The sequence below is a fragment of the Phocoena phocoena genome, chromosome 10 (assembly GCF_963924675.1).
Source record: "Phocoena phocoena chromosome 10, mPhoPho1.1, whole genome shotgun sequence".
NCBI classification, from domain to species: Eukaryota; Metazoa; Chordata; class Mammalia; order Artiodactyla; family Phocoenidae; genus Phocoena; species Phocoena phocoena.
Window position 1 is genome coordinate 76,975,103 of NC_089228.1, and position 21,201 is coordinate 76,996,303.

The window sequence follows — 21,201 nt, forward strand, 5'->3', positions numbered from 1 at the left end:
AATCCAACTTAAATTCAGGTCCCTTTGCAGGGGTAGTTCTGAGGCCTATCTTAGTTCTGACCTTAGGAGGGATCTTCTTAGTTGTCTCTTTCCCTGGTTCTCTCTCGTCAACAAGGTGACTGACGTACGGCTTAGCCTGTTCCTTTCATAGTGCTATCAGAATCCTCTTAATTGCTCATCACTAAAATATTCGTTATATTCAAGAATGTAGATTTGAACTTCCTACACTGTTTCAAACTGAGTTTGGGGGAAATTTAGAGATCTCTGTTCTTATGGGCTACTTCTTCAGTAGAAAAAAAAATCTCTGAGCCACTTTTCCAGAGCTGGAGGCAAGAGTAACACCCCTTTATATGAGCAGGGCACTGAGGGGTGGCAGTAGCCTCTGGCCTTCTTGGATTGACTGTCCTGGCATGGAGTCTGTGCCTTGAATGAGCTGGGTTAATGGTTATTCAGGCCCCAGTATTCCTGTCTTACTGTGTCTGGGAAAGAGCTTCTACCCCATGAATGGGGGCTGGATGGAGAAAAGGACCACCTAATCCCCTGGCTGTAATCACCAGGGATTTAGCCTCTGCAATGCAAGTTGGGGCTGGAGAGGATGAGAAATTCTGGTGGCCTGTTCCTATCAGTGAGACGTCATACCCCTTGACGAGAATATGAGGGGAAGGAACGGCCCATTTTCTTGGCCAGATACATCGGGAGTGGAGCTTCCATCCTGCTGAGCTGGAGAGGGTGGAAGAGGGAGCAAGGCACATTTCAGGTGTTACAGCCTCTGTTCTTACTGAGACTAAGTAGATATTTTCTTGAATCGAAATTTCCTCATATCCTGTATGCTGCTAGGAAAATTTCCAGAGACTTTAAATGATTATTATTTTTGCTGTTTTTAAAATAATTCTCACTGGTTGTAGTTTTTTTTTTTTTACTGGAAAACACGTCTGTAGAGCCCCCCAGGCTGCCATTCTAAAAGTTAACAGTTTGCTTTTATAAATATATATTTTTAAAATTTTAGGGCTCTGACTTAATATATCTCTAAAAGATCTTGTTAAAGGCAGAGTTATTAGATCCCTTCTGATTAATTTTGGAGTCAATAGCACACACATGAGATTTTTCCCCTTAATTTATATGAACCTAGAAATTCCAATTTATGCTAGTCAGTTTGAAATGAGCTTTCTAACTCAGGCAAATGAGTCATAACCAAACCAATAAGGTACAGAATGGACTTGATATGAGTCATGTGTCCATTACTGTAGTCATAGCAATAGGTGCACTATAGGAAGGAGATGGAAGAGGTATTATGGAGATATAAATGATAGTTCTTTTTTAAATATTTATTTATTTAGGCTGTGCTGGATCTTAGTTGTGGCACTTGGGATCTTGGTTGCCCTGTGCGGGATCTTTAGTTGTGGCATGTGAACTCCTAGTTTCAGCATGCATGTGGGATCCAGCTCCCTCATCAGGGATTGAACCCGGGCCCCCTGCATTAGTGGTGTGGAGTCTTAGCCACCAGATCACCAGGGAAGTCCCTAACTGATCATTCTTTACTTACTTTAAAGACATCTCATTACCTTCTAGATTTTTTTTTTTAGCACTTTCTGACTTTCTGGAACTACAATATGCACTGGGTTCCTTTTGTGGACTCACTGCCCGAGCCCTAGGATCAGTCATTTCTCTAAGAAGCCCTAGTTCCCTTTACTGAAGAATGGTATTAGAAGCCATGATCTCAGTGCTAGGTGTAAACTACTGCACTCATTGTTTATGAGCTCTTTCAATTGGAAGAGCAATTTTTCCTTTCAAAAATTATTTTCTGCCTTATACAGCAGAGTAATATATACCAGGAACTTAAGTGCATATTACCTCCTGATATAGAGACACACTGTACCATTACCATTAAAATCATCCTCAAAATGGAATTTTACTTGTGTATCTATTTTGTTCCCTCTTATCAACTATGAGAAATTTGTCCACAAAATCAGTGCTGTTTTGGATAAATTAGCTATTTTTCTCCCCAGACCTATCTAAGAAGCCAAAGGTAGGGGGATACCCTTGTTTCAATATCCTTTTTTAAAAAAATTTAATTAATTTATTTTTGGCTGTGCTGGGTCTTCACTGCTGTGCGCCGGCTTTCTCTAGTTGCAGTGAGTGGGGGTTACTCTTCGTTGCGGTGTGCAGGTTTCTCATTGTGTGGCTTCTCTTGTTGCACAGCACGGGCTCTAGGCACACAGGCTTCAGTAGTTGTGGCACACGGCTTCAGTAGCTGTGGCTCATGGGTTCAGCAGTTGTGGCTCCCTGGCTCTAGAATGCAGGCTCAGTAGCTGTGGCTCACAGGCTCTGCGGCATGTGGGATCTCCCAAACCAGGGCTCGAAACCGTGTCCCCTGCACTGGCAGGCAGATTCTTAACCACTGTGCCACAAGGGAAGCCCCCAATATCCTTTTTAAGAACACATCTCCCAGTATTTTCTTTTCTTCAAATACTGAATGGCTAACTACCACGCTAAATATTTCTCTTTATCATGGAATCTTCATAAAAGCAGCACAGCTATGAATGGACTCACTCTTCAAGACAACAGTAATAACAGAAAAACAAATATCTCCCCAAAAGAGTTACCTGGTAAACAATATCATGACAGAAGGAAGAGTCTCTGGATCTGGAGAGAATAACAACTGGGGTCTGGAAATAACAACTATTTTCATTCTTGTTTAGGAATAAACCATAATAGCAAATAAAGGAACCTCTGCAGTGACGGGAAGTGCATTTTTCCAATGATAACATCAGAGGTGGAAGATGTGAGTAGCAAAATTTGGAGGGGAAAAAAGATAGGAGTGGCTGAGATAAACTGCTGCTCTACATAGCAACAGTGCTAAAGAAGTCACTACATGTATTAGAATATCAGTTGGATAATATGCTAAGGGAAATGAAAGAAAACCCCCAATAACAGAATGGCTTAAATTTATGCCTGTATTATGTTCCTTTCTGTTTGCCTAAAAATTATTTTCATTTCTTCATTTTGGGGATAAAAAATTAAGTTACACAGATGTTCACAATTTTAAGGTAAGAAAACCCAAAGATAGATAGATTAATATCTCTTCCCAAATTACAATCAAAGATAATTTAGCTTTCCAAGTGTCTGCTTATGGACTATCCATGTAAATCACTGTAAATCAGGGTAGTTTTCCCACCATAAAAATGTACCTTCAGGACACATCTTCAACTGAATTTAAGCAGAAGAGTACTTAAAAAAAAACAACTCAAGAGTTGCTTGATGAAATAAATGTCCATTTTTGGTTTTTTAAATTCCAGTTGAAAGGTTTACTAATGTAGATGACACCTTATCAGTTATGATGCCCTCCTTTCAGTTTCCAATTGGTTGGGCTTCAATGAGTGCCTCTAAAGTGAAATCAGTGGTTTCATGAGAGTCATTAATATTTGCATTTAATGACTTCTCTTTAAATATCAAATTGAATTTTTCCAAATGACTTTCAACTAGAAGCTCAATGACACTGCTTGTAAAATTCCAGGGCCTTTGGGATGACAATTCGTTTCTAAACCAACAAAATGCAGCAACTCTGAGTTGTATTTGAGGTGTCCAATGACCTTGTACCCTCCACTTATTCAAAGTAGATAAGGCTGGGAACTGAGAGAAATAATCCTTAAAATCATTTTAGAGTATATGGTTTACCTTTAAAGTTAGTTATTGCAATGACTTTCCTGCCTTTTATACTGATAAGCATTGGAATGTGCATTAGACAATGCTTCAGCCTAGAAGAGGACCAATGAGAACTGATTCAAGACCCTCTGATGTATCAGATGTCTTACATATATTGTAACTTACTGTCACAACCACACTTCAAGGTAAATCTAATTATTCTTATTTTAAAGATAAGGAAACTGACTCAAAGAAGTTACATAATTTATCTCCAATTTTATAATAGCCCCAATACCCATTCACTTTCCATTATTTGCAAGTGATAGGTTAACCCCACTCAAGAGTTTTATTCCACACATTTGGCAAATAGAAAACATTTTCATAGTTTCCCACCAATAGGTATGATCATACTCTTCACCGATACTTTTAGAGTAATTGCCTTTCTGTTTTGGCTCATAATGAAGTAATCATATCTATGGTAAACAGAAGAAGTAAAAATACTTACTTTAATACAACAAAGAGGACAAAACTACTAGAATCTCACCTTTAATTTCTTGTGTATTTTGCTTTAATACCATATTTTAGGGAGTCATAAATTCAAACTTCATTAGAACAGCACCCATGGCAATGCTAAGCTATTGTGTTTTAGCAAAAGAAAAAAAAGTAAGTAACCGATTTTTTAAAATCATTGATCCTTTTGTAAAGTCTTTTATATTTGCTTTTTTTTTTGTTAAAAGCTGTTACAAATTTACATAAGTGTGTGAATCAATTTAGGAACTAGAATTAAAACTAGCTTACATTTGGGTAACTGATCGACTTGTTGATAATAAACATACTCTAGTGTGCTGAGAAAGGTTTCCTTTCTATATTTGGACTGAAATGGTGTCACAATTACCTAATAAATGGATCCCTCTTGATAAGGACACCAGTAACAACTTCCTGATGAACAGCATCACAGTTGAAGAGACTTCACATCTCTGCCCTTGGAAAAATTATAGCAAAGATGAGTAAAATTATAGAGAACAGGAGTGAGGAGAGGTTTATCAGAGTGATTTAGGGCAGGACAGCCTGGCAGAATAAATGATCACTTGACATCTGGCTATTGAACAAGGAACAAAGAAGAGACTTGGTAGGAAGGAGAAGGGCAGAGGGAAGAGTTCCCTCAGGGAATCCACTTGAGAGAAACCCCTGAAAGGAGTATTATAAAAGCTTCCTAAGATTTTTAACCCTAGAAGAGAGCTACCTGCAATTTTCAAAAGGATTAGTCAATTTTAAAATTCCCAGGCCCAGGTGAAAAATTGATTCTTAAAATTAAGATTTTATTTCTAATTATAAAAATACAAGCAGCTCAGCAAAATGTCAAGTGGGGAGAGCACTTCACAAAAGCAGCCCCTACTGGTGTAACCTAAATTTCTGAAAAGTTCTAAGTGAATGTGGTCATATTTTCCTTCTTAGCAGTTTTTAAGGGTGTCACTGTTTTGATAGTCTACATAAATGGAGCTACATAAATAGCATTAAAAATTGGAATCTTCTCAACTGCATGCAGGTTTTCCAGAAAGAATATCTTCCTAACAGCACCCTTTTTAGACACCTCTGTTGAACCAACATACCGATTCCATCAGTAGGAGCACAGGTTTTGGAATTAAGCTGCTTTGATTAGAATTTATCTTCCATCATTTGGACAAGTTCTTCACTTTCTCTGCCTCCATTTCCTCATCAGTAAAATGGCATAGTTATATTTCTTAACTCATAAAATTGTGGCAATAATGAAAAGAAATGCATGAACAGTGCCTGGTACAGTGCTTGGCATATAATGAACACTCGCTTTATGTGAGCTGTAATTATTGTGGACAGGATGGATTACCCCTGGCCCCTAAAGGAAGTGCTAAATGCAGTGGTAATTCCCTAAGACTGTGGGGTTTTAAAGATCTGGGTTTAAATTATGACTCTGTCATCTAATAATTCAATGACCATGGCAAGGACCCCACTTGTTCAGTTAAAGTTTCCTCATGTACAAAATGGTGATTATGGATAACCTACTTCACAGTGTTGTCAAAATCGTGGCATATGTTAATGTACTTAAGGTATTCAGTGGTGTGCCTGACAAGCAGTTATTTCAAACAGTTAGTAATTACTGAGACCAATATCTATCCCAGGCAGAAAGGTATCTTTCTTTCCTACTTTTAAACACTTAAACAAAATTAGTGACTCATTGCAGGGAAAGTTCCTCCATCTTTTGGCACTATTATACTCTTTATGGTAAACAAAACAAACAAGCAAAAAAACCCTAAAATGCTGCAGCCCTGAAATTCTCATATCTTCTTCTGCTTTTTCTCATATTCCCTTTTTCTACACTGAGACCCAAAAGGAAGTTAATTGAAAATTTCTAGGCGTGGTTTTGATGCAGGTAATACTCAGGGGTCATGGCATCCCTGTTCTATATCTTGTCATTTTTCTCTTAGTGAATGGATACCCCTCCACTGATTCCTACTTTGTGCTCTCAGTAATCTCATTCTCTCTCTTCCTATCCTCATCAAATCCCATCCTCAGGGCTCCCCTCTATGCCACCTTGAAGTAAAACCTGATAAAACTGTGAATGTTGGACCTCTCAAAAATATATGCATTCAAACTGGGATAAAAATCTTAAACCTAAGAGAAGGAAGTAACTGCAATTCAACAAACATAGAATTCACCTTTGCAGCTGCAGGTGGGGAGGCACCAGGACTTTCCAGTAGTCCCTGAAGATTATATCTAAGACTAAAACTTAACCTGTCCCAAAGAGTATGATAATAGGATCAGAAGTATGCAATAGGAAGAGTATAAATGGCCAAAGGCACCAAATGGCTTTATATCTCATCTCTTTTTTTTTCCTTCCAGTCTCCATTTACTTTCCATGCTACCTGGGTCCTAGGTTTGAATCCTAGTTTCATCACTTACTAGTTCTTAAACATAAGCAAGTCAAACGAATTATCTAGTTCTCGGTTTCCTTAGCTGTGAAATGTTTAGAACTAGTGTTTATTTTTTGGAGGGGGGCAGTAAATTATTTAATGTATACGAAAGCACTTTTCAAATGCTAGCCAAGTAATTATAAGGACAATGCTTTTCTGAACTGACTCAAGCTTAGCTATATATCTTAGACATTACCCTTTCTACTTCTTAAAATTTCAACTTATAGAGAAAGAGACAATTAAGAAAGCTGTTTGTAAGGGCACTGTGTAAAAATAATTTCAGACTTCAAAAATCAAACTCAACATTATTAACGATTGGGTGCTAATACCTTATTTGAAGGTTGTTGTGTAAAGTTTTTTCTGCTCTTTGTTTTCCTCATTTATGTTATGATATTTTCAGTAATTCAAAAGTTAAACTATCTTTTTGTCTTTATACTTGTCCAAGAAACTCTAAAGGAGCTCTTGTGGCCCTACTGTAGGGATACAGGTGCTTCAAATGGAAAGGAGCTTCTCCAGACAGAGGTTTATAGAGTTTCTCCTGCATTTAGTTTTCTTTAGAAGGGAAGCCCTTTGTCAAGTTTTTTCACCAAGCTTTTGCTGCAGATGTACTACTTCAGTTTAGGCCTGACTTGCTAGGGAAGAATAAGCAGATTCATGAATTATCCTCAGTGTATACATTTAATCAAGAGAGTGACTGTCATCTTGACTGCGTATTAGAATTTTACTTTTTAAAGAATGCTTAATTTTACATTTTACCCAAGGAGACAATTTTGAATGGAAATGCCTTTCATCAAGGCATTAATGTGATAATCAATTTTAAACTAGAATCAAGCCTAATGGAATTTCCCATTCCTTCTTTTCCTGTCATAAATAATAACTATCCATTTGTTATTTAAACGTATCAAGCTTATGCTATTCAGGTCTGGCAGAAGACTGTGAAGCCAGGCACATGGTTCTGCTGGGGATTTTAAATTAGCCAGTCATGCTCCTCATTTAGCAGATGAAGGAAATGGTGCTCAGAAAAGCTGAAAAGTAGTACAGGGCTTTGTCCAAAGTCACACCAATGCCTGTTGTTACAAAACCATGCAGCAGTGCCTCATCATTCTCTTTTGAGCATCTCCTATGCCTTCTCTCCCTTTCGACCCTGTACCCTCTTTTCAGTTGTTGTCTGGCGTCATGAGCAAGTCCCCAGGATGTGCAGAAACTCTCAGGTGGTGCATTGCACTTGGCACTTTCCTTCCTTGTTCTATATCAGGAGATATTTGTCCCTTGTTTTCTTGACATATTATTTCATTATAAAGAATTAATGACTGATGTTGGATTGGCATACTATCATGGTTTCCAGATAGCATGGTCCAGTGTTTTAACTTTTAGGGTCCAAATATCCCCCCAACTGACTTAAAATATTAGCTTGCAGACAGTCCTTTGGGTAATACTCTCAAATATGTCCTCTATTTTTCTGTTTCCTCCAGCCACATGTACAGTTACCTGCATTCTATCTAAGCTGCAAAGAAGAGACTCTGTGTCTAATCCATTTTCAGTGTTCGATAAAAATGCATAACCTTATTCATAAATTCTTTTTAAAATTTCTTTATCAGTGACTCATTATCAAACTTTCACTCCCATCTGGCAGTAACGAGATGTCCTTTTACCTCCTGGCTGGTGTGAAGCTAGAGGTCCACTGAAGAATCAGGATTTTCACCACTGCCCAGAAATGATGAGGCCATCACACTGTGGTGCTGGAGGAGACCACCTAGATTGCTACAAATCCCACCCCCTCTTAGCAGTAACAAGGAGCCCCTCCCCTCATATTTCAGTGGAAGCCAAAAGGGAACCTAATCTTCTACCTCCACCAGGTAGTAGCCCTATAAACCAGCTAAAATAGATGGTTTAAATACAATCTAATGCCTCATAATACAACCCCAAAATGCCCAGTTATCATGCAAAATCACTAGTCATACCAAGAAACAGGAAGATCTCAAACTCTACGAAAAAAGCCAATCAATTGACGCCAGCACCAAGATAACAGAGATGTTGGAACCATCTGACGACGATTTGAAAGCAGCCATGATAAAAATGGTTCGACGGGTACTTATGAAAATGATTTAGAGAAATGAAAAAAAATAATCAAAAAGTAGAAATTCTCAGTAAGGAATAGGAGATATCAAAGGGAACAAAATGAAGAGAACAATTGGAAATAAAAAGTACAGTAGATGGGTTCCACAGCAGAATGGAAGGGACAGAAGAAAGAATCAGTAAATTATAAGACAAAACAATAGAAATTGTCCAATTTTAACAACAAAGAGAAAAAAAACCAGAAAAATGAACAGCACCTTAGGGACCTATGGGACTATATCAAATGATCTAGTATTTGTAAACTTAAAATGTTTCAATTTGTAAATTAAAACCACAATGTGATATGATTAACACCAGTCACCGGAGAAGACGCGGAGAAGCAGAATCATCTATATGCTGCTGGTAGGAATGTAAAGAGTAAAACCATTCTGAAAATCAGTTTGGCAGTTTCTTAAAAAACTGAATATGCAACACCCATACTACCCAGCAATTGCACTGCTGGGCACTTATCTCAGAGAAATGAAGACCAAAAACCTGCACATGAATGTTTGTAGCAGCTTTTTTTCTTGATAGTCTGAAACTGGAAACAACCAAAATATCTTTCAACTGTTGAATTAAACTGGTACATTTAAATTGTGGCTTACTATTTAATAATAAAAGAGAATAAACTATTGACACATGCAACAACCTGGATGAATCTCCAGAGAATTATACTGAATGGAAAAGCCAGTTCCAAAAGTTTACATACTGTATGATTCTATTTATATAAAATTCTAGAAAGGACAAACTTACAGAAAAGAAGAACAGATTAGTGGTTGCCAGGAATTAAGAAGGGGTATGGAAATCAATGTGGCCATAAAAGGGCAACATGTATAATCTTGTGGTGATGGAAATGTTCTGTATCTTGACTATCAATGTCAATACTCTGGCTGTAATATTGCACTGTAGTTTTGCAAAATGTTACCATTGGCAGAAACTAGGTAAAATGTGCACATGATCACTCTCTGTATTATTTCTTACAGCTGCGTGTGACTATATAATTATCTATAAAATAATTTTTAAATTCTATTAAAGAATTTTAATTCTTTAAAGTTTCCAAATGCCTGGAAAGGAAAATTCAGTATTCTGTATATTTTCTTTTGAGGAAATCAAAACGATATAAACAAACAATTTTGGATAGGTTGCATATTTCCTCCAGAAACTAGTTCATGAGAACTTATCAGCCTGACTGAGACAGTTAATGACTAAGTAAGCCTTAGACTACTGCCAGCCTCTGAATCCTACCTACTCATTTCTATTAATTACCTATATTAAAATTGTTAACATTTGTATCATATATGTGAGGGAATTGAAAAAATATGTTCAAGATTGACCAGTGGTTCCCAAAGCATGGCCTGAAGACCCCCTGGAGGACTCTGAGACTATTTTAGGAAACCACCAGATCAAAAGTATCTTCATAAACATTATTTACCTCTTCACTGTGCTGACTTTTGCACTGATGGTGCGTAGGACCACTGGCACTTTAGAAAGAATCGAGGCAGAGACACTGAAGTGTACTATTCACAGTAATAAAAGCATCAGTTACTCTTAAGAATGCCCTTAATGAAATATTAAAATTTTTATTAAATTTCAACCCTTGAGTAGATGTTATTTTTAATATTCCATTTGGTGAAATAAGAAGTGAGCATAAATCACTTCTGATGCCAACCCGCGTATGACAGTTGTCTCTAACAAAAGCACTTGTGAGATTCTTTGAATTCTGAGTTGAGTGAGCTGCTTTTTTCATGAAACACCATTTTACTTAAAAGAAAATCTGACACACAAACTCTAGTTATTCACACTTGGGTACTTGGCAGACATTTTCTTGAAAATAAACAAGAAAGTCTGTCATTCCAAGAAAAACAAATGACAGTATTTGTTGCCAGTGATAAAACTTGTGATTTCAAGTAGAAATTAGAATTTTGGAATACTTCAATCTATTACTATGAGACTGGTGGTGATATTAACAAATGTGATTTTAATTCTGTGGAATGAGATGTGTCAACATTTAGACGATCTGTGTAATGAACCAATATTTTATAATTGAGTGATGATGGAGTTAAGAATCAATAAAAGAACATTCAAAGTGCAAGAGAGACCAATGGATTTTAATGTAACTGAATATGAAAAGTTAATTGATTTTACATTGCAAATAATCTTTACGAAACTGCGGCCTGTATATTTTTGGTGTGGTAGCAAAGAAGAATGGCCACAATTATCTCAAAAAGCTATTAAAATTATCTTCCCTTCTGCAGCTATATATCTGTGTGAAGCCAAATTTTTATCTATTTTAAACAGAGCAATATATTGCAACAGATTGAATGCAGCAGACAATACAAGCATCCAGTCACTTTCAATTAAGCCAGACAGCAGGAAAACTTTAAAAAACTAAAGTGAAAAAAGTAAATCAATGCCACTCTTTTCACCAATTTTTTAAAAAATACACTCATTTTTCATAAAAATCGGTCCTTTATGTTAAAATGTAATGGATTTGTCATTTTTATTTTCAAATAAATGTTGTAAAACTTTCTTAGATTTGATTTTTAACATAGAATAAGCATAAATATAACAAACATTCAAAAAACTCTTTGGAGTCTTCTACATTTTTAAGAGTGAAAAGGCTCCTAGGATTAAAAGTTTCAGTACCACTGAGCTGGCTCTTTTTTTTGTGGTACGCGGGCCTCTCACTGTTGTGGCCTCTCCAGTTGCGGAGCACAGGCTCCAGATGTGCAAGCTCAGCGGCATGTGGGATCTTCCCACACTGGGCCACAAACCCGTGTCCCCTGCATCAGCAGGCGGACTCTCAACCACTGCACCACCAGGGAAGCCGTGGCTCATTTTTATGTGTGGATAAAACACATTGGAACACAGGCCTCTATATCCCTGTGGTAATAGCACTCCTTTAAAACATGCGAATCTTTCAATTAAACTATTGAATTACTTCAATTTAACTATTTCAATTAAACTCTTGACAATATAGCTATATTCACTGCACTTGGAGCAGTACTGAATATACGAGTTTCCAAAACTGTACAAAAACTGGAAAGTGGGTAAAGTTTTAAAATTTTCTTTTTCCCAGCTGTATTTCCAGGTCACATAGGCTGTAATTTACTTTCTCCCCTTTTAAGTTCTTTAAATATGGAAACACTAAAGAGTAAAGTGAATAGTACATGTACTATTGTGAACCTCCCTGTACTTAGCCAGTTACAACAATTATCAAAATTTTGCCATTCTTGGTTCAGTTATCACCTATCCATTTTTTGTTTACTGTAGTATTTAAATGAAAATTCCAAACATCGTATCTTTCCACTCACAAATGCCTTAGTGCTCCTAACAGATAAAGGATGCTTAATAATATAACCATATATTTTAAAACCAGTACAATTCAGAATAATTCTTTATATTCACCTGATAGCTGATCTATGACCAATATTCCCTATTGCTCTCAAAAATGTCTTCATAATTCATTTTCTAGTAATATGAGAATGTAAGCAAGTCCATATACTGAATATGGATCATATATTCCTTAATTCATAATATCGATAGTTCCCCTCTCCCCTTTAAAATGTTCATTCTTTATTGAAAAAAAATTATCATATAAAATTCACCTCACTGTGTATTTTGCTGATGGCAACCTCATGGTATTGTTTAAAGAGTTCCGCAATCCATTTATTTCCTATAAACTTGATAGATATAGAAGCTTGAATAAATTCCGGTCTATTTTTTTTTGAAGGAGGAGCTAGAATAATTCATAGGTGAAGCTATATATTTATTATTGCATTACACCAGAATAAATGTTACTTTTAATAATATGGAAAATGATACATGGGTTCTGGTGTTGTAAACCTGATAACTTCATTTAAAATTCCCCAGAAATCTTTCTTTCAGTGGCTTTAGCAGACATTGATAATCATTGCCTATGTGTACAATTTCATTAGAATTTTTGAAATGGTGATTTTTCTGATTCCATCATTACTTCTGCTCTTATTAGCTATAATTCCTCTATAAAAAAAGGAACATTCTCTTATCAACTATTTAGTTACAGTCCCCAAGGAAAGGTAAGTGTATGACCTTTTGTATTTATTTGCCAAATTTTAGAATAATTAGTATCACAGCAACCTCCAAGAGTGACCAATAAGTAATTTTTTAAAATATTATTATGATTTTTATGTATTTTAACCCATTTCTCTCATTATTCTTTTTGATATTGTTCCATTTTTGGCCATTGACAGCTTCTTCCTGTTAGCTCCTGTATACTTTTACATTTCTGTGATTTGCCTGTTTCACCTAACAATATGGTTTGGAAATGTCTTCACAGTGTCTTTCATAATTTCCTTGCTTTCTGGTTTGTCAAGATGTCCCAGGTTACTCTTATACATTTCTTTCCCCGGGTCTGAATTAGCCTTTTCTCCAAAGAGCTGGTGCATTTTAGGGGGAAATGATGGAGCTCAGAGGCTGTAATCTAGGAATCAGTGCTGCTTACTGGCCTCACTTTACTGGGTTTTTTTCTTGACCTTTGTAGCGTACAGAGCTGGGAAACATGTACTCCTTTTAAAAAAGAAAAGTAAATCAAGAGATTATAAAATTTAATTCAAATTTAACATTACAGCCTTTTTACTTGTATGATTTTATATTTTAATTTTTTCTTATATTGAAAAACTTAACTTCTAACAACATTAATATGAATAATTATTCTATCCTTCAATATATATAGATATATATCCATATGTTAATATTGTAATTAACAGTGATTGTTGAATGTGTATTTTCTTTGTGACATTAGGATGTACTCCAAGGTAATAATGAGTCAAAGGATAAATGCTTATGCAAATGACAGGTAGAAGTGGGTAGAGGGAAAAAGGTGATGAAGATGGGTTTTGATGAAGAGGGTTACATTTAAATAAGAAAACCTGTGTTACGTTTGGCAGCTCTATGAATAAAATTTGAAAGGAGATATGGACATTATGCACAAGGTTAGGAATAGTCCAAGATGTGAAGAACATTTATAGAAGTGTTAGCTTTTACTTTCCCCAGACCATTTCAAGTTACTCTTGTCCTCTTCCCATAGGTTGATTTCCAACTCAAATCCCACACAACTTCTAGCCAGTATGGGAGAAATAAAGATAATCTAAGTTACATAATTGAGGAAAATCTGGAATAATTATTGTAGACTTATGCACAAATTGGACAGCAGTCAAGAATTGTTTCGTGTTATGTCTAGCTGCAATATAGGTTGATTGACTTTTTTTTTGTCTTCTGTTAACAAGATGTTGGGCTATCTCAGGTTAATATCTTAATAAGCAAAATGGTTAGACAATGAGATTCAACTGTTGGATAACTTATTTTCCAGTGGTCTTGGCATTACAGGGAAAGTTAAGTGGAGTTCTGTGGCAGTTTGCTACGTAGCACTTAATTTTTCTACTGACACCTGGAATGCTTGATAAGAAGCCTCATTCCTGCTAGGGATGGGTGGCGAATCTTTCTCTACCTATACCAGGTGTTAACTTTTTCTACAAAAGGATAGATAGCAAATATTTTAGACTTTGTAGGCTATACTATCTCTGTTGTTACTACTCAGTTCTACTGCTGTAGTGCAAAAGCTTGTAAAGGAATGGAAAAGTGTGGTGGTATTCTGATAAAACTTTATTTACAGAATCCTTTGGCAACAAAACTCACCTCCCAGAAGTAACCTTGCCTCTCAGTAAATGGAGCCCTTGTGTTATCATCAGATCCTGAAGAGATTGGGGTTGGAATAAAGTCAGTTTCAGGAGCTCAAGTTGATGGCTTCTGTCCCAGGAATTGAACGGAGAGAGAAGAGAAGGAGTATGTTCCTTCCTCTCAGATCCCTTTCTAGTGCCCTCAGGAAAGCCCCCTCTGTTGACTCTCACTCTCTGCTGAAACGGTTTCTGGGAAAAGCCAATCTAGACTTCCAAAGAGGACATTTCAGGTTAAACTTAAATGACAGATTCCTTCATCTCATTAGAAGCACAGTTTGCACAAGGAAAGAGAGCACACCCAACCAGACAGCTGGAATAATCAAACATCCTTTGTTTTTTATTCTATTGTCCCCAAACCTGTTTACTTCCTTGTTTAGGAGATATGAACACCTCCATGGAAGGGTTAGCTCATGTGGGTGTGCCTTTGAGGGTCTCTTCGATGGTGTATTCTGTAAGCATTGTTACCTATAAGGAGTCTGGTGGGTGATGTCAGGGCTTGTCTGCTGTGTATGGAGGGGTAAGGGAGTTGGATAGGGAAAGGTGGGCAGGTGGGGGGAGCTTCTGCTCAACCTAACAGTGCTTCTTCAGGTTCACTCACCCAATGCACTCCATGCCAATCTCTCCCTAGAGTTAGCATGTTCTTTCCTGCCAGAAAGGCTTTCTCCTTGCATGAAGTAGGATCTTTCCTCTAGGTCATGGTATTAGTTGAGAAACACAATTTATAAGGAGTAAAATAGTAATAATAATAATAATAATAATCATATAGCTGCCTAAATTATGGGAACAAAAAACAAACTAGTGTTTGCCAGAAGCTAGGATTGGGGAGAAACGTTGAATTTTGGGGAGTGATGCGATTGTTTTTTACCTTTTGATGTTGACTACACACTGTATACGTCAAAACCCAAAGAATTATACACATACACACACACACACACACACACACACACACACCAAACTATGTCTTTCGATTGGAAGTAAAGATTGGTTTGTCTGACTGCCTCTTGGAGATCGGTCTCCATGACCAACTTAATTTTCACAATCTATTCTTCCTTGGATCTTCATTTCCATTTTTTCACTTAAGTGTTCCTGAGCCCTAGCTTACTCTGTTCCTGAAGCTGTACAAGTCTAAGTTATTAAAACAAAGGAACCCCTAGATATAAAGTCCTGAACAAGATAGTTTATTTCCCTCACCTAACATTCCAAAATTCCATGATATAAAAGACATCTCTGACATTTTTAACATATGGCTTCCATCTCTAGGTCCAATGATGCTAGTGGCTCCAGATTTCATTATCTCCCAGATGGTAAAAAGCAGAAAAATGGACTGGAGGATCACATGAACATTCATTCTTTTTCACAGTCTTGATATAGAAATGGCATACATCACACCTGCTCACTTACCATTGGCCAGTACTTAATAAACCGCTGTAGCAAATATCAAAGGAGAGGGAGAAAAATAGCTTCCAGCTGGACATCCATGTATCCAGCTAATACTTAGTTTTATTATTAAAGAAAGGGAAAATAGATTTTCTTGGTCAATTGGAAATCTTTATGGCATTACATTAAAAAAGAATGAAGGTTTAATGTTGATGAGAGAAAAGCCCTTTGAGAAATGTGTTGTGTATCCATAAAATGCAGAGTTTTTTCAGAGCCATAATAGGTTGATGTCCTATTAATTCCCACATTTTTAAGACATCATAAAAACCCTTTGCAGTCTCTATTAAAACTGAATTCAAGATCTAGCAGTGTGGTAAAATACAACATATTAAAATCCATAGAAATAACTTCCTAATAGATAACATATAAACGTAGCTTGAAAGAAAAACTTCAGATGCCAAAAGTAAAAGGGAACTCAAAAGGAGAAAAAAGAATTGATGTCACAGTGGCTTAGGGAATATTAAAGCTGGATAAAGGCCCTTGGGGCTTTATGGCTTGCATTTTATAAACAAAATATATTTGAGTTGTGGGTTTTTTTAGTCCACTCTACCAATCTCTGTCTTTTAATTGGTTTTTGTTTTTTTTTCGTTTGTTTTTTTTTTTCCGGTACGCAGGTCTCTCACTGTTGTGGCCTCTCCCGTTGCGGAGCACAGGCTCCGGACGCACAGGCCCAGCGGCCATGGCTCACGGGCCCAGCCGCTCTGCGGCATGTGGGATCTTCCCGGACCAGGGCACTAACCCGTGTCCCCTGCATCGGCAGGCGGACTCTCAACCACTGCGCCACCAGGGAAGCCCCAGGAGTTTTATTTTGTTTAGTAATTTTAGAAGATCATTTAAGAAGGGAGCTTATTTTATGACTATAAGACACTGGAACAGGCTGATAAGAAAATCTTGTGTCACCTTTTGCCACATTTGGGATTTATAAGCACAGTAGCTTTCTTCAGTGGTTTTTCAGGAAGATAGATTGCCAGTGCCATGTGGGTGGTTTCCATTAGGATGCTGAAATTTTTTCCAAAGACATTCTGTCCCTGTTGAATGAGGATGAGTAGTTTGCCTATTACAGGAATTTTGGGTAGGTCCCGGGGGTGCTGCAACAACAGACTTGACTTCAAAAGGACAAAAATCTAAGATCTAGAATGCATATAAAATTCAAATTCTGACAAATATCGCAGAGATTCTTCATGGTATATAGAGATCAGCACATTTGTTTTTAGTTGCAATTATCAAGTAATTGGTGATGTAAGAGACTGGGATTGCCAAAAAAATGTGAAAAGCTGACTCTGATCGGCCATCTGAAGGCAAGTGAAGCAAGACAAGCAGTAAACTTTGTTCAGTTGATATTTGGTCTTTATAAAGTAATTTTATTTATGGCCTTGCCTAAAGTGATCATTCTTAACCTAAGCAGCTCAGAAACCAAATCTAAGCTAGAAAGCACTTTACAAAGTTCTTACGTTTCATTAAGTCAAAGGTCCTTAAAAAGCAAGGTAACAGATTCTCTGCCCGTATACTCTGGCTTCAATAAGATCTAGCAGTGAAGCTTTAGGCACTCTCTACTCTACCAATTATATTCCTTTTAGATTACATTTTAAATCTGACTTGTACTTGTGAAAAAATGCAATCAGTTTTATTAGAAAGTAACATTATTTGGTGGAGGGTGGAATAGCGTTAGCTTTTATTTTTCTGGATGAAATAGGTAAGGGCTCTCTCAAAGATTTTAAGTTGGAATACTGATAGCTGTCAATTTTTTATAATTTTAGATATATTTTATCTTTAATGACTTCCTTCTGCTTTGTGTGTGTGTATATGTGCATATTTGGGGCGGAGGTGCAAGCTATTTCTGCACTGAAAAATCATGAAAATACTTCAGAAGTCCTTTAGTGGAAATAATCATCAATAATGGCTGGTTATTAAATTAGAAAATTTAGCTAATATGTGGAATTACATATATATGTATATATATTCCCTTTCCATAGTTCTGATATGCACAAATTTCAGTTACCACAGTTTAGTTAAATAATACCAATTTTCTGATAAAAAGGTTCAAATTTCAGTTACCATGATATATTAACTAGGAGAAATTCCATGAAGTACATACTTTGCTGCTGCATCATCAATCCATCAATCACTAAATAAATAACAGATGTGCATTATGACCAGTGACCAATCATATCACTTCTGTCAAAGTCTCCCAGTAATTGATCACAGCATATCTGTTATTCAATTTATACACAAAGAGTGCACAGGTATACTTGTGTTGCCTCCTTATCTCCCAGTGATAAATGCATGTGACTTTTTTTTTTTACATCTTTATTGGAGTATAATTGCCTCACAATGGTGTGTTAGCTTCTGCTCTACAACAAAGTGAATCAATCAGTTACACATACCCACACATTCCCACGTCTCCCCCCTCTTGCACCTCCCTCCCTCCCACCCTCCCCCTCCCACCCCTCCAGGCAGCCACAAAGCACCAAGTTGACCTCCCAATGCATGTGACATTTTAAAACATGGATAATCAAAAGAGGTAATTGACCAACAAAGGTAAAAGTGCAGTGAAGAAACACTGCAGACAGACGGGGTGATTTATGTAGACCCAGGAGAGACTCCCAGGTAGCCAAGCTAAAAGACAGAAACCAAAGTGGGAACATTTGTGCAGGTACGTCTGATTTGGCACACTGTGGGAAGCACCTGCAGAAGTTGTTCAGTCTACTCACCAAAGAAAGAAAGAAAGAAACAAATGATCGGGAAATCATTAGCCACAAAAATCCCCAGAAAGATGGGGAGCATACTGAGAGTTGCTACAATATATATCTGAAATATCCAGTTATCAGCAAAACCTTATGAAGCATGCAAAGAAAATGAAAAAAAGAAAGAAAGAAAGACGAAAGGAAGAAAAGAAAGAAAAGAAAGGAAAGAAAGAAAGAAAGGAAGGAAGGAAGAAACAAACAAACAGGTTAGGACAACAACAACAAAATCAGACAATAGAAACTGCTTCTGAAAGGGCCCAGATGGTGAGCTCAGCAGACAAAAACTCCAAAGCAACTACTATAATTATGTGCAAAGAGGTAAGAAAACCATGCTTGAAGAATTAAAGGATGACAATATCTCACCAAATACAAAATATCAATAAAGAAATAAAAAACTATTAAGAAGGGGCTTCCCTGGTGGCGCAGTGGTTGAGAGTCCGCCTGCCGATGCAGGGGACGCGGGTTCGTGCCCCGGTCTGGGAGGATCCCACATGCCGCGGAGCGGCTGGGCCCGTGGGCCATGGCCGCTGGGCCTGTGCGTCCGGAGCCTGTCCTCCGCAACGGGAGAGGCCACAACGGTGAGAGGCCCGCGTAACGCATAAAAAAAAAAAAAAAAAAAAAAACTATTAAGAAGAACCAAATAGAAATTTATCTAGGGAATGCAAGCTTGATTTCACATGTGAAAATTGATTAATATCATATGATCATCTCAACAGACTTGGTATTTAACAAAATTTACCATCTTTTTATGATAAAAACACTGGGCAAACTAGGAATAGCAGGGGACTTCCTCAACCTGATAAAGGGCATCTATGAAAACCCCACAGTAAACATCAGATTTAAAGGTGAAAGGCCAAATACTTTTCTAATAATCAGGAACAAGGCAAAAACATTTACTCTGAACACTTCTATTTAACACTGTACTGGAGGTTCCAGCCAGAGCAATTAGGCAAGAAAAAGAAACAAAAGGCATTCAGATTGGAATGGAAGAAACAAAACTATCTTCATATGCAGATGACATGATCTTACATATAGAAAGGAGTCCACAAAACAAATACAACTTTTATTAGAACTAATAAGAGACTTCAGTAGGGCTTCAGAATACAAGACTAATACGCATAAAAAACTAGCAATTAAAAATTAGAAAATTAAGTAAACAATCTCATTTACAATACCATCAAAAGGAAAAGAATACTTCAACAAAAGAAGTGCATGACTTGTACTCTGAAAACTACAAAATAATGTTACAAAATTAAAGATCTAAATAAATGGCAAGAAATTTCACATTCATGGACTGGAAGAATCAATATTGTTAAAATGACAATAGTCCCATAATTCAATCTATAGGTTCAACACAATCTCTATCTGTATTCCTGCTGGCATTTTGCAAAAATTGATAAACTAATTCTAAAATTCATATGAAAGTGCAAGGAGCCCAGAAGAGCTAAAACAATCTTGATAAAGAAAAATAAATTTGGAAGAGTCTTACTTCATGATTGCAAAGTTATTACAAAATTACAGTAAACTAAATACTGTAACACTGCTATACAAATATGACAGTATATAACATATAGATCAATGGAAGAAAATTTAGAGTTTTGGAAATAAACCCTTACATTTATGGGCAAATGATTTTTAACAAGGGTGCCAAGACTATTCAATGGGGGAAGAATAATCTTTTCAGCAAATGGTGTTGGGACAACTGATATCCACACAGAAAGTAATGAAGTTTGACTTCACGGCATGTGAAAAATTAACTCTAAAAGGATCAGAGACATAAATGTAAGAGCTAAAGATATAAAGCTCTAAGGAAATAACATGGGAGTGATCTTTGTGACTTTCCGGTTAGGCAGTAGTTTCTTAGATGTGACCAAAAGGACAAACAACAAAAGAAAAATAAATAGATAATTAGGAAATGATCAAAATTGAAAACTTATGTGCTACAAATGATATCATTAAGAAAGTAAAAAGATAAATCACAGATTAGGAGAAAATGTTCACAAATCATACATCTTGTGGGATTTGTATCCACAATATATAAAGAATTTTTTCAACTTAACAATAAAATGAAAAATAGCTCAATTTAAAAAGGGGCAAAGGATCAGTATAGACATTTCTCCAAAGAAGATCCACAAATGGCTAATAAGCACAATAATATTAACATTTGGGAAATGTAAATAAGAACCACAGTAAAATAAAACTTCACACCCATTAGGATGCCTATAATAAAAAAGTGATACAATAAAAAGACTTGGCAAGGATGTTAAGAAATCAGAACCTTCATACATTGCTGCTTGGAATTTACTATGTTGTAGCTACTTTACAGAACAATTTGGGTGTTCCCTTAAAAGGTTAAAAATAAAGTTATTATATGACTCAGCAATTCCACTCTTAGGTATATACACAAGAGAACTAAATGCATATGTCCACACAAAATCTTGTACATGAATTATTATAGCAGCATTATTCATAATAAAGAAAATCAGAAATAGTTCAAACGTCTATCAACTGATGAATGGATAAACAAAATGGATAAACCAAAGAATATTATTCAGCAATAAAAAAGAAATTAAGTAATGATAAATCCTACAACATGGA